Source organism: Lampris incognitus, chromosome 12, assembly GCF_029633865.1.
Source record: "Lampris incognitus isolate fLamInc1 chromosome 12, fLamInc1.hap2, whole genome shotgun sequence".
Lineage (NCBI taxonomy): Eukaryota > Metazoa > Chordata > Actinopteri > Lampriformes > Lampridae > Lampris > Lampris incognitus.
In genome coordinates this window covers 26,213,252-26,227,692 of record NC_079222.1, presented here as the reverse complement: position 1 = coordinate 26,227,692, position 14,441 = coordinate 26,213,252, and the positions used below count along the sequence as shown (strand labels likewise).

At 41.8% G+C, this 14,441-nt stretch overlaps 1 protein-coding gene across 1 annotated transcript in view; it reads left to right on the top strand.

Moving 5' to 3' along the window:
• Positions 1–8,620: 8,620 nt before the first annotated feature.
• pdlim5b (PDZ and LIM domain 5b) overlaps positions 8,621–14,441 on the top strand; it is a 92,442-nt gene continuing 86,621 nt past the window's right edge. Inside the window, exon 1 of the mRNA XM_056290384.1 lies at positions 8,621–8,686. The gene's annotated coding sequence lies outside the window, so the exon portion shown is untranslated. The remainder of the gene's footprint in view (positions 8,687–14,441) is intronic.

The window sequence follows — 14,441 nt, the reverse complement described above, 5'->3', positions numbered from 1 at the left end:
GGTGCCAAAGGCAGCACTTGTCTAAAAGAACAAAAATTGAGCAGTCACCTCTGTCTGCAGTCAGCAGTAGGTCATTAGTAACCTTGTGCTCTAGAATCAGACTGGAAGCTGTTAAAATACTATTATTCATAAAAGATATCAGTTGATTTGAGATTACTTTCTCCAGAACCTTAGATAAAAAAGACAACTTGGAGATTGGTTTGTATTTACTCAAGGACAGGGAATCTAAATTAGATTTCTTCAGCAATGGTTGAACAATGGCATGCTTAAAACTGTGTTGAAAAGAACCAGAGGTCAGAGAATTATTAAGAATTTGCAGAATAATGGGGCTAACAGTTGAAAATATCTCCTTGAGCAGCATAGTATGGATGATGTCTAAGATGCTGGAGGAGGAGTTCATATTGGAGACTGTACTCTCTAATACTGAAATTGTAATTGGTTGAAACTGGGTAAAAGAGGCAGACTTAATATAGGGAAAGGAACAAATACAAGGGTCTGGCTTGATTTGAGACCTGATATTTTCCACCTTATTTACAAAGTGAGCAAGTAATGTTTTGGACAATTCAACATCAGGTTCAAAAAAAAAGTGGAGGAACCACTAATAACAGAATCCATTACCCTAAAGAGAACTTTAGGATTGTGGTTATTTCCAGATATCAATACAGAGAAGTAAGCTGATTTCGCACCCTTAACTGACATCTGATAAATTGACATTTGGTTTTCAGAGGTGTTATGTGCTATTTTGGATTTGGTGACTTTCCTGTTTAAGGGTAAAAAAAATTGCTGAACATTGGTGGACCTCGAGGACCTCACCAAGAACAGAATCATTAATTTCTTTTGCCATTTGGTGTCATTTATCTTCCCACACAGAAAACAGATTATTTTTATGAAGTTTCTTGTCATATTTTCACATACCTTGAACTTGAAATTTTAATACACAATTAAAAAGATCCGCTTTCAGCACAAGTTTTGCGTTACCAGCAAAATTTAGTGTAACAGTCTGCATCACAAAAACTCTGAAATATATACATTTTACACATATCCCAGATAGCAAAATGCCATTGAATCAGCATTGAAATGTTGCCAGGCAGAGGCATTGAATCCACATTGATTTACAACGTGGATTCACTGTTGAAAGAGCTCGATATGTTCAATGTTGAAATGGCATCGAATGTTCATTGATTTACGACATCAATTATATGTTGAAAGTACTCGTTATGTTCACTGTTGAAATAACGTTGAATTTCAATCATGGCTGATATTGAATCAATATTGATTCAGCTATTATCTTAAAGGTTAAATTTAGTTTATTGACATTGAAACAATGTTATAATAATCATTTATATGGTTTACAGCATGCTCTTCGTCTGGCCTAGGCATTTGCTCATTGATCCGTAAAGTATTTCCATGCCAGTTTGAAACAGAACAATCAAGAATCGTCATGTTGAGACAACAGCAATCAAAGCAGGACATGTAATATAAACAGTCTTTAACTTCCTTTTCTTCCGTCAGTCCTCGTTATCCCGCCCCCTCTCTCTGGTGCATAACGCAGCCACTTCTTGACGACATCGCTGAAGTTCAGCTCCGACATCTTTCGGTCATGTTGACGAGCAGCCTCTGAAAATTATCTTGCAAGCTCACGTTCTGCTGCATTACGTGCGTCAATCAACTGACAAACAATTCAAATCAATTGAGATCCAACAGAGAAAGCAGTCTAGCCAATCACAGCCAGGCGGGCATTGTGCACATTGAGACAACATTGATTCAATGTTGCCATTTCAACCTGAAAACCTACCCCTTATCGCAATGTTGATTCAACATTGTTTTTGTTTTTTGAACGTTTAAACTGTGTATGTTATTAAATGTTGAATCAATATTGATTTCTCAACCTCAACCAAAAATTACCATTTTGACCATAATTCAATGTTGAATCAACAACCTTTGCTATCTGGGATGTTTATACACTTAGTTATTGCTCATTGAACTGATGTATGAAGGCCAACACTAAGTGGTTTTTGTATGACTCTGGGTGTGAGAAAAGTTTTCTCTGCTACATGACCCTAAAAACTGCTTCTTCATCTTCACTTTAAACAAGTTCATCACACAATCACATGCTGGAACTGCTAAAAATGATAAAATACCAAAGCCAGTTATCTACAGTATTGGAGACCCTTTCCCTTTCTAATTCAGCCCATAGTGAGTCTTCTTTAAACCCTCCTTTTAAGCTAGAGTTTCCTGGGCAGCTTGCTTTGCTTATCCAGAGATGTAATTATCGTCAAACATTACATGCTCTGCTTTGGTTTCGAAAAGGATGCCCACAATTCAGTGGTTCTATAGACGTCTGTCTTGTCATAGGCTATTAAACCACTGGACTTCTCATCAGTTTACTCATGAATTAACATGACACACAGGCAGCTGAAACAAACACCGGCTGTGTTATGCAGCAGAATGCAAGAAACCATGTAACTTAATAGGGGTTTAGAGAATTTATGGGGTTCAACACCGTGGGTTGTACCCAGTTGGACCTGACAATGAGAGAATATATTGCTTCAAATGTCAAAGTAAAAAGGACACATCACGGAGTTAAATATGAGGAAGAATTATGTATAACTTATTTAGAATTCACCATTATTTCATGCCAAGTAGCAAGACTTGACATGTGATATTTGACTGCTGATGTTAAGAGCAAGAAGAATAAATTTAAAAAAAACTTCTTCTCCAAATATGTTTTATTCACACTGGTAGTTAAAAGCTAACACTACTATACTGTTAACAGTTTAATGTCAGCTGTTTAATGTCAACAATGTGTAATAAAGCCTGAGCATCAGATGAGACCTGCATTGATTCTCTTTATTGACATTCAGTGTTTGATCAATATATGAGGCCAGGATACAATCTAAAGAAGAAAAGGACGCTATTCTTTTCATTCTATGTTGAGTTATTCCATGCATTTTTATATTGCGGTACATCTGACTTATTAACATTATAGGGGATTTAGCATCAAACTCGGAGTAGTACTATTAACCAGAGTAAAGAAGAAAGGTGGTGGAGACAATAATTGAACACAGACTCTGGACACTTGAGCGCACACACACACACACATAAATGGCCCCACAAGGTAGGTGGTTTCTGGTTTTTCTGGTTTTTCTATCCTAATGGGGACCAAATGTCCCCATTAGGATAGAAAAACATGGTATGCACACACACACACACACATCATCGTCATCATCATCATCATCGGCAGTCACTCGGGGCCGAGTATGACTGTCCTCCTTCTAGGTCCTTGTGGGTCGTCAGGTGGGCGTAGAGGCGGATCCTGGAGCTGCATGTTTTGGAGCAATGTGGGGAGGACATGAAGAAGTGGTTGAGGATGTGGTTTGGGCCTTTCTGGTAACTCGCTCCTTCCTGAGTCTGCACTCGTTTTCAGCAGCACAGCGGAGGTCATGGTTGTAGCGCCCAGCACCCTCACGGACAGCCAGTCTCCAGGCCGCCCTGTGTTTTGCTGCTTGTTCCCAGGTGTAAAGGTCGATGCCAAACCTTCTGATGTGGGACTCGATCTTTATATTGCTTCTTTTGTCCTCCTGGGGCACGGCGTCCTGTCCTCAGCTGAGAGTAAAGGACTTGTTTCACACACACACACACACACACCCACACACACACACACCCACACACATATCCCTCTCTGCCCCCTCACGCCCCCCCCCCGACAAATGCACACACTACACTGTATTCTACACTGTCCACTTTCAGCTACACTACTCCTGCACTATGTACAGTTATATTTAACATACTTATTACAGCTACATGGGCGGCACCGGCACAGTGGTTAGCGCGGTCGCCTCACAGCAAGAAGGTCCTGGGTTCAAGCCCCTGGGGTAGTCCAACCTCGCGGGTCATCCCAGGTCGTCCTCTGTGTGGAGTTTGCATGTTCTCCCCGTGTGTGTGGGTTTCCTCCGGGTGCTCCAGTTTCCTCCCACAGCCCAAAGACATGCAGGCCAGGTGAATTGGCCGTGCTAAATTGTCCCTAGGTGTGTGTGTGTGTGTGTGTGTGTGTGTGTGTGTGTGTGTGTGTGTGTGTGTGTGTGTGTGTGTGTGTGTGTGTGTGTGTGTGTGTGTGTGTGTGTGTGTGTGTGTGTGTGTGTGGACCCTGTGATGGCCTGGTGGCCTGTCCAGGGTGTCTCCTCGCCTGCCGCCCAGTGACTGCTGGGATAGGCTCCAGCATCCCCGCGACCCTGAGTAGGCTAAAGCGGTTTGGATGATGGATGGATGGATACTTATTACAGCTACATACCACTGTTAAATTCCATGTCTACTGTCAATTTTACATTTAGTGTGACTTTAAGTTTAAAGTTAAGTTTATACTTCTGTGGCCTGTGAATTTTGGCTTGCTTTTAGTTTATTTTTTAGTTATTTTAGCTTTAGTTTTAATTTTTCCGGCTGGACTGTAAATACTATAATTTCTTTTTATTTCATAATTTCATATATATATATTTTTTTTGCTAATTTTTAGATTTAGGGTCAACTTAATGTCATATCATATTCTTCAGCTTTTTTGAGGTTGAATGGATGCCTAAGTATTTCATTGCCAGCAATGTCTGCCACGCTGCGTTGTTTTGCATTTGACAAATGAAACAACTTGAACTTGAGACAGTGGCCATTTTCTTCCCCAGAAAAGACTGCAGCTACTCTGGCTCACTGCTCTAAGTCACCTTAATGTGACAACCAGTTCCATAAAGGATGTACAACGGGCATACACTTGATTTACTGCTCAGTTATTTGAAGATATCACAGTGAATGAGCAGAAAAGATTTGTCGAACTCAAGGTTTTTTCCCCAATATAAATACTATTATTTGCCTAATCAAAGAACATGCTTTTGCTATGGCGTGATAGGCACACTACACTGCATGGCCAAAAACACGTGGACCCCCTGATGATCGCAGGGTTCTACTATTTCAGCCAAACCCGTTGCTGACAGGTGCATAAAACCAGGAAGCCGTGCAATCTCCATAGACAAACATTGTCAGTAGAATGGGTCGTACTGGAGCGCTCACTGACTTTCAACCTGGCACCGTCATAGGATGCCACCTTTCTAGCAACAACAGCAACAACAGCTCAGCCATCAAGCTCACAGAACAGGACCACCGAGTACTGAAGTGTAGCGCGTAAAAATCGTCAAAGATTGAATTGCCCCTATATATATATATATATATATATATATATATATATATATGGGGATAATTCAATCTTTATGTATTTTTATGATAAAAAATAAAACAAATAACACACATTAAGACTTATTTATTTGTTATGAGTGAAATAATATATATATATATATATTTTATATTTTTGATTATTTTATAACTGCACAAACTATGTTGTCTCCTTTTTGTTTACCTTTTTCGCACACCTGCTGTTGCACTCTTATTTTGTGTTTATGATATTAAGATGCATTTTTTTGTTTGATTTTATTGATTTTTGATTTTTTTGGGGGGGGGGGGGGTGGAACTCTTGCCTAGGGCACCAGAATGGCCAGAAACGCCACTGATGCCAAGGGTCGGCCGGAGTGGTATGAAGAGCACTGCCGTTGGACTGTGGAGCATTGGAAACGCGTTGTCTGGCTTCAGGATCTTGCAGTCTGATGGATGACTCTGGGTCTGACGGATGCCAGCAGAACGCTAGCTGCCTGAATGCATAGTGCCAACTGTAAAGTTTGGTCTGGGGCCGTATTTCACGGTTTGGGCTTGGCCCCTTAGCTCCAGTGAAGGGAAATCTTAATCCTACAGTATGCAGTGAGATTCTAGAGAATTGTGTACTTCCAAATGTGTGGTAACAGTTTGGGGGGAGGCCTTTTCCTATTTCAGCATGAAAAGGCTATGTGCACACAGCAAACTGCATAAAGACACAGTTTGCCAAGTTTGGTGAGGAAGAACTTGACAGGCCTGCACTGAGCCCACTAATGCTCTTGCGGCTGGATGGGAGCGAATCCCCGCAGCCATGTTCCAAAATCTAGTAAAAAGCCATCCCAGAAGAGTGGAGAGGGGGGACCAATGAGCCGTTCAACCCGCACATATGGGTATGATGTTCGGCTGTCCAAATACTTTTGGCCATGTAGTTTTTAGACGGGATGGGACCATCCCATAAATTAAGCTAAGCCCTTCTAGCCCTCATGACTGAATGACATTGATACATTGAATCAGTCAACTGTGTACCTCGATAAATGGTGAATGGACTGGAATTATATAGCACTTTTCCAGCCACACACACACACACACACACACACACACACACACACACACACACACACACACACACACACACACACACACACACACACACACACACACACACACACACACACACACACACACACACACACACACACACACAATGCAAGTAACAACCAGTTCATCGAGAGCAATTAGGGATTATGTGATTTGCTTAGGAACAACTTGACATTTTTGCCGGGAGGAGATCGAACCAGCAACCCTACAGTTACCAGACAACCTGCTCTGAGCTACTGCAGCCTCACCTGGATTTATTATGAGGGATAGCAAAGTTACTACACCATACTTTTTTTTTTCTGGAGGAGCCATTTTGCCACTGGCTATTGTTTACATCCTGGCAAACACGGGAGTAGAAACCCCTCTTCCGTTTTAAAGTCAATAAAATATAACTCCTAGACGGAAGGGTCTGCTGTGCTCGGATATAATGGTTTTCCGAGGGTCCTGCAGGAATTCGTTTTAGCCGCTGACACAACTTCTGTCAGGACTCTGCTCCCTTTTTCTCTGTGAATCAACTCATATCCTTAAAGTACGTTGTTAATATAAGAAATGATGAGATTGGGTTTAAAGTACATATCTGTCTGTGGTAGCATCAATAATTAACGAGGTTGTTTTTTGAATTTTATCTGTTGTGACTCCTCATCTAGTCGACCTCAAAGGGGAAGCTGCAGAAGCAGCAGTCATAATACATGTAATAGTTTTACTGACCACTAGAGGGCACACCGGCATTGTGCAATTGATCTCATTCATCCAAATAAACAGACCGTAACACTTGTTGAGACGTGTTGATGTAATCTGTTAGGAACTTCAAAATTGTTTTCAGACAAGTGTCAGACTTTATCACACACACCAAACTACTGATGCCTGATGATCAGCTCAGTTCAGCTGGCATGCACAACAAAACAAAACAAAACAAATCAAAAACAAAAACCAATGATCCGTACATGACGAAAAATTGAAATCTCTAGCGCTATTATTGTTCTCACGCCGTGGCCACACATGCAGACAATGTCTCCTGTGGCTTTCAGACGACTGCGCCTACACTGCAGTGTCCCCTCTAAGCGATGGAAGGAATGACGTAAGCGTCAACTGACGTAAAACGACAAGCTGACGTCCTGCTTAATAATTTTCTCATAATGTCAGGCAAGAAATATTTCACTTCAGCCCAATGCCAGGTCGAATGAATATTGCACTTATTTGCCAGTGAGATGTCCCGATTTCCTAGATACCGTCGACTGGAGATTTCCTTGAAACAGTTTTTCTTCATAAAAAAGCAAAACAAAACAAAATTACACACTAACATATTGCGGATATATTTCTGGCTGACATGGTGGAGCACTGTCTGATGTCATCTGAAACAGGATGGCCGTTCACTGGTGACGAAAATCGAGACTTTCAGAACAGTTAAATGGGCTGAGCGACTGTAAAAGACTAAAAATAAACCATTGTGTTTCTGTTTCCATTTCCATTGGGCGAGAGAATCCTCCTCTGCTGCACATTGAGCTGACATTGTATGAACTGTGCTATATAGATAACATTTGACTTGACTTGTCTCTCCCTGAGGTTGCTTCCTATTTTTTCTCTCCCTGTTAAAGGAGTTTTCTTTTTTTAGGGAGTTGTTCCTTATCCGGTGCGGGAGGGTCTAAGGATGAGATGTTGTGTTGCTATAAAGCCCCTTGAGGCAAATGTTTCATTTGTGATATTGGGCTGTACAAATAAAATTGATTTGACTTGAACACAAAAGAGCCATGGACATCAATAGCTCTGATAACGACTCCAAAGAGGCTGAATACCTGAGTTTCATCACCAGCCAGTCAGACTAGCTTGGTCTAGTCAGAAAGGCACGAACTGAGGAAGCCTCTTGGATGAGAGGCGAAACGTCTTCACGGATATATACCAAGTCCAGTTGCACTTGATTCAACTCCTTTGGATAACCATGACCTGGATGAATGAGAACATTCACAGACAGATTTAACTTGACCTTCTGTAGCACTGTCTCATTTAACAAGGCTTTGGCTTTCGGATTTATCAGGCAATTAGCTGCCCGGTCTATCTTCAGACTCTCTCGACACTCCATTGCTAAAGTGCCCCAAACTTGCCCGTGGAAATCCTCCCAAGTGGTGCTCAAAACAGGGGCAGTATAGCCGTGTTGCCCCCAGCCTTTATCACTTGCGCTACACTTACTGCACTGCACTTAGTCTGTAGGTTGAGCTTTACCGCGTGTAGTACACCCCTACCCCCTCGCCCCCCAGAAACCCCTCCCACCGGCGCTCAACTGGGCAGGGTTTCCATATGCGGAAGTCCAAATTCCATTCCGTCCACCAGTTCATTTCAAACCCGAGGTACGACGGCCGCACACGCTCTCCAATCTCTACCCGAGCCCAGCCCAGCCCAGCCCAGCAAGGTAGGCGCACGCAGGGGGAACGGGGAGCTGTTTCATTCCGGTTTGAGAAGCTGTGTTAGAGGAACTTCTGTAACAAAAACTCTTGCAAAACTCTTGCAAAACTCGGCATGTTTCACTACGGTTTAGGCCATGAAATAAGGTCGCTATAGTTTATATTAATAACACCTCTAATGGCCAACCCTCAGAAGTGTAGTTACGAGTGTTTATAGGCTCTGAAAGTGTAACGGGTCCAAGCACCAGGACCCAAGTGACGAGATGAACGGTAGTGAGTCCGGTTCTGTCACACTCGTGCAGCAAGGCAAGAAGTCAGGATGCGCGTTTTTCTCACTTAGGGACTGCACGTTCACGCGGCGTGACGGAGCGCGCGCTCCGGTTTCCAGCAACTTTTTCATCAGCTGTCTTAAACTGCTCGCTCAGCGCTGCAAATAATAAAAAAAATAAAATAAAAAATAAAAGTTGTCGGCTACGTGACAAGCCAAGTTTTAACAACCACCTTCAGTTTAATATGCGTGACTGGCTTTCCATTACCTGGTAAGGGAACGTTACCACAACTTGCAGAAGCATATATTTTCTCGTATGGAGAGAGAGAGAGAGAGAGAGAGAGAGAGAGAGAGAGAGAGAGAGAGAGAGAGAGAGAGAGAGAGAGAGAGAGAGAGAGAGAGAGAGAGAGAGAGAGAGAGATTGCTACAGGTTAAGTCCAATTTGGTTTAATTTTTGTAGAGTTTACAGCCCAAATAGACACAAAATAGCCCCCTAAATAGTATTTTCTCTGCATGATATGGAATAAGATGTGAATAAAGATGTAGTTATAATTTAATTAAGAAATGTCTAAAATTGGTTTAGTTGGTAAAGTATCTTATTATAAGATGTCCAATAAAGAGGACTCCACCCATGACTGAAGGAGTGCCAGCTCTTTGATAAGTCTCCCGTGATTACAGACGGCAGTGATTGATGCTGCCATGCTACTGACACAAATGCTTGTTGAAATGAGATTTTGTTTCATATCTATGATGAAACACTGAAAGGTTTGTCTCACCGTGTCTGTGCACGTCGTTATTGGGAACTGGAACAAGCAGTCACATGAGGTGAGCTAAGCTCATGTTCGTGCTGTAATGACGAAATAGATTAACTTAATGTGGGTAAGACACGGATACATCACTTAGGTGTTATTATATGCTGTAATTGATGGCATTTAAACAACTAAGCTTTGGTATTGATTCCACTGTTGTTAGTTTGAATGTTTAACAGAAAGGGCATGTTTTGGACAAACAGTATAATCTCAATAGAACATTTTTTTTGCTTCATGGGTTAATCGATTTCTTTAAAACAGTGATGTTTTTCAGTATAGAAAACATGCCTTGAAATCTTGACTATTAGCTCGGGTTTCCATCCATCAACCGATTTCCTATAGCTGCTTTTTTTAGTCAGAGTTACAGTGGTAATATGGCCATTGGAGAATCCAGATTTGCCTTCCCTAACAAACAGTAATTGCATATATATATATATATATATATATATATATATATATATATATATATATACACTACCGTTCAAAAGTTTGGGATCACCCAAACAATTTTGTGTTTTCCATGAAAAGTCACACTTATTCACCACCATATGTTGTGAAATGAATAGAAAATAGAGTCAAGACATTGACAAGGTTAGAAATAATGATTTGTATTTGAAATAAGATTTTTTTTACATCAAACTTTGCTTTCGTCAAAGAATCCTCCATTTGCAGCAATTACAGCATTGCAGACCTTTGGCATTCTAGCTGTTAATTTGTTGAGGTAATCTGGAGAAATTGCACCCCACGCTTCCAGAAGCAGCTCCCACAAGTTGGATTGGTTGGATGGGCACTTCTTTGAGCAGATTGAGTTTCTGGAGCATCACATTTGTGGGGTCAATTAAACGCTCAAAATGGCCAGAAAAAGAGAACTTTCATCTGAAACTCGACAGTCTATTCTTGTTCTTAGAAATGAAGGCTATTCCATGCGAGAAATTGCTAAGAAATTGAAGATTTCCTACACCGGTGTGTACTACTCCCTTCAGAGGACAGCACAAACAGGCTCTAACCAGAGTAGAAAAAGAAGTGGGAGGCCGCGTTGCACAACTGAGCAAGAAGATAAGTACATTAGAGTCTCTAGTTTGAGAAACAGACGCCTCACAGGTCCCCAACTGGCATCTTCATTAAATAGTACCTGTTAGAGCCTGTTTGTGCTGTCCTCTGAAGGGAGTAGTACACACCGGTGTAGGAAATCTTCAATTTCTTAGCAATTTCTCGCATGGAATAGCCTTCATTTCTAAGAACAAGAATAGACTGTCGAGTTTCAGATGAAAGTTCTCTTTTTCTGGCCATTTTGAGCGTTTAATTGACCCCACAAATGTGATGCTCCAGAAACTCAATCTGCTCAAAGAAGTGCCCATCCAACCAATCCAACTTGTGGGAGCTGCTTCTGGAAGCGTGGGGTGCAATTTCTCCAGATTACCTCAACAAATTAACAGCTAGAATGCCAAAGGTCTGCAATGCTGTAATTGCTGCAAATGGAGGATTCTTTGACGAAAGCAAAGTTTGATGTAAAAAAAATCTTATTTCAAATACAAATCATTATTTCTAACCTTGTCAATGTCTTGACTCTATTTTCTATTCATTTCACAACATATGGTGGTGAATAAGTGTGACTTTTCATGGAAAACACAAAATTGTTTGGGTGATCCCAAACTTTTGAACGGTAGTGTATATATATATATATATATATATATATATATATATATATATCACCTTTCTAGCTGCAACAGCCACTCAAAGCACTTTTCAATGAATGAATGCCTCACATTCATCCATGCACACACACACTCATACACCGACTGCGGTGTCAACCATTCAAGGTGCCAACCAGCTCATCGGGAGCAGTTAGGGGTTAGGTGTCTTGCTCAAGGAAACCTCGACATTTTTATAAGGAGGAGCCAAGGATCGAACAAGCAACCTTCTAGTTACCAGACGACCTGCTCTACCTCCTGAGCCACTGTCGCCCCCGTAGCAACCTCCACCAGCCCCTCCTGGGGGCACCGCAGGCATCCCCATGTCAGTACAGATATATAATCCCTACTGTGTTCTGAATCTGCCCCCTAGTTCCCCCAGTGGGCTGTGGCTGGTGAAAGCGGCTTGGATGATGAATGGATGGATGGATGAGAACCATGGCTTCGGATTTGGAAATGTTGATTATTATCCCCACTGCTTCACACTCAGACCACCCCAGTGAAAATTAAGGATTGTGATCCAATAAAGCCAACAGCCCAACTTCATCTGCAAACGGCAAAGAGGCTATCTTTTTATCTAAAATCTGGATGGTGTCCACACTTTGATGGGCTCTTATATTATGGCCACATAAATCATGAATAAGAGCGGGGTCATTGCATGTCCTTCTCGGAGTCCCGCGCTTACTTTCAGTGAGCTTGATTTAATGATGAGAATCTGAATCCAGCTGACTTTTCAGCAATGATCCCCTCTATAATTTCAGTGTCCCTGTGCATATCCATGCAGCATTATGCTTATGTTTTCTCATAAAATTTCAGCATAAAATTTGATCTAAAGTGATTTCAGAGAATTGGCAAATTAAGCAGTGCTCTAAGATGTCGGCCTACAGACATCTTAGAGCACTGAATAGTAATCATATTATAGCCAAGAGTGCATGTCATGTCAGCTGTGAGTAGTGTACAATGAATATATTATGAATAGCGCTACACTGATGCAAATAACAGGGGAGTCAAAGCACAAATTTAGCTGGACAATGCAATTATTCAGCACCTCAGTCATGCTTAGGACCATTAAGGCAGGTACATCCTAGAATGTGAGTCTGCAGGTGCATCATTGAATGTGAGTCTGCAGCCCTTATGGAAGATGAGAGCTCCACAAATTTTGGGCCAGGTGAGAGAAAAGTTCGGACATGGAGATCGTCCCTTTTGAAGGGGGCATAGATGGTAGCCTTCTTAAGCTAGAATGAAGGAGGTGAGTTGGATTGTATATGAACATACAGGATTGCAGTTAAATTGGTGTAGTTCCTTGAATTGCCTGGAAAGCCAGGTGCAAAGTTTTGAATTTTATGCTGGCAGCAGCCGAAAGTTAGTGTAAGGATATAAACAGAGGTGAGAAGTGTGTGCATCTTGACATGTTGAAAACCAAGAGAGCAGCATCATTCTGTATTTTTGCAGCATTTGCTGGATTGCATGGGCCTGGAGACCAACAAGAAGTGCATCTGAGAGATGACTAGGAGCCGTGCCGCATGCTCTGATGAGTATGATCAGATTTTTAAGATGTTGTATAAAACAAAGTGGCGCTAATGGCTCGTAATATGACAAGCTACAGAGTGGCCAGAAAATGACAGCTAGATGTTGATCATTATTCCAAAGTTCCTTGAAGATCTAGAGGGCATGATTGTCAGTGCTCTGTCCCTGATCAATATATTCCTGGGGACAGCTAATTTGGAAGGATGACCAGCTGCTCACTGTGGACAAGTTGATCTGGGGATACATCATCCAAACTGATAGGTCAGCAAGGAAAGCAGCAAAACATGCAGACACCTCAGCATCTTCCCATGGACTAAGAAAGGTAGAGCTGGGTGTCATCGGTATAGCAGTGGTAGCAGATAAGAGACATTTAATTTATGACACCCTGACAATGTACAGAGCTTTCCAGGGCATATTTCCAGGGCATATTTTATTTACCACTGGAGCTCTCTTAACTACTTCAGTGATCATCAAAAATGAGATGGCCCAAGGTCTCATGAAATCTGACAAAATCCAGTCTCGCCTCCTGTTTCTGAGATCAAGGGTTCCTCAGTCTTCCAATTTCTAAGTCTGTCTGGAGCCATGTTCCATGTTACCCGCCCTGCATCAGAGACAGCCTAGATGATATGTTGCCCTCTTCTCATGAGTTATAGAATAGTTTGCAAGAACAATTTCGATGCTCCCCAAAGTCCTTTTCCATGGTGTCTCTGAAATTGTACCATACCCTGTCTTTTCTGCTTTTTCAACTGCAGCAGGAACTTCTTTTGAGGATAAATTTGAAAACAGTCAGGCAGAGACAGTGGGGAAAATTTCACCTGGCACAGGAAGACTGAGGCCCATTCTTGGAGCCAAACCTGGACAGCAGCTGGTGGACCCCATAACTCAGCCAATTACAGCCTGAAAAGCAACACAGGGCCACTGCCCTTTTAGGTGCTTCAGAGGGACACAGTGCATTGTCTGACGGTCATGGGCAGCGTCAGAGTAAACCGAGTTAAAACGTCTTTGAAAAGAAAAAAATCTTTGGTGCTTCTACAACTTAGCTTGTAAGAGCCTGTTTTTTTAAAAAAAAAATATTTAGCAGATGCTTTTATCCAAAGCAGTGCACATTTGAGAGTTAATACAACACAAGCAAGGATCTAGACAGGCGACAACAAAGCAATTGCCAAAAAAACTGGGTTCAAGTCCGACAGGACATATGTTTCAACAGGCAGTGCACAAAGGTAATGCATAGGGTGCATAGAAGCTGTTTTTTTATTTTATATATAATTTTAATAATACTATCAGGTGTGGAGATGTTCGTGAAAGAGCTGAGTCTTGAGCAGTCTTGAGCTTCTTCTTAAAGATGGAGAGGGACCCAGCGGACTGACTGGAGTTTGGTAACTCGTTCCACCACCGGGGAACTACAGAAGAGGAGAGTCTGGCTGGTGACTTAGGGCCCCGTTGTGGCGGAAGCCTGTTGTACTCTAGG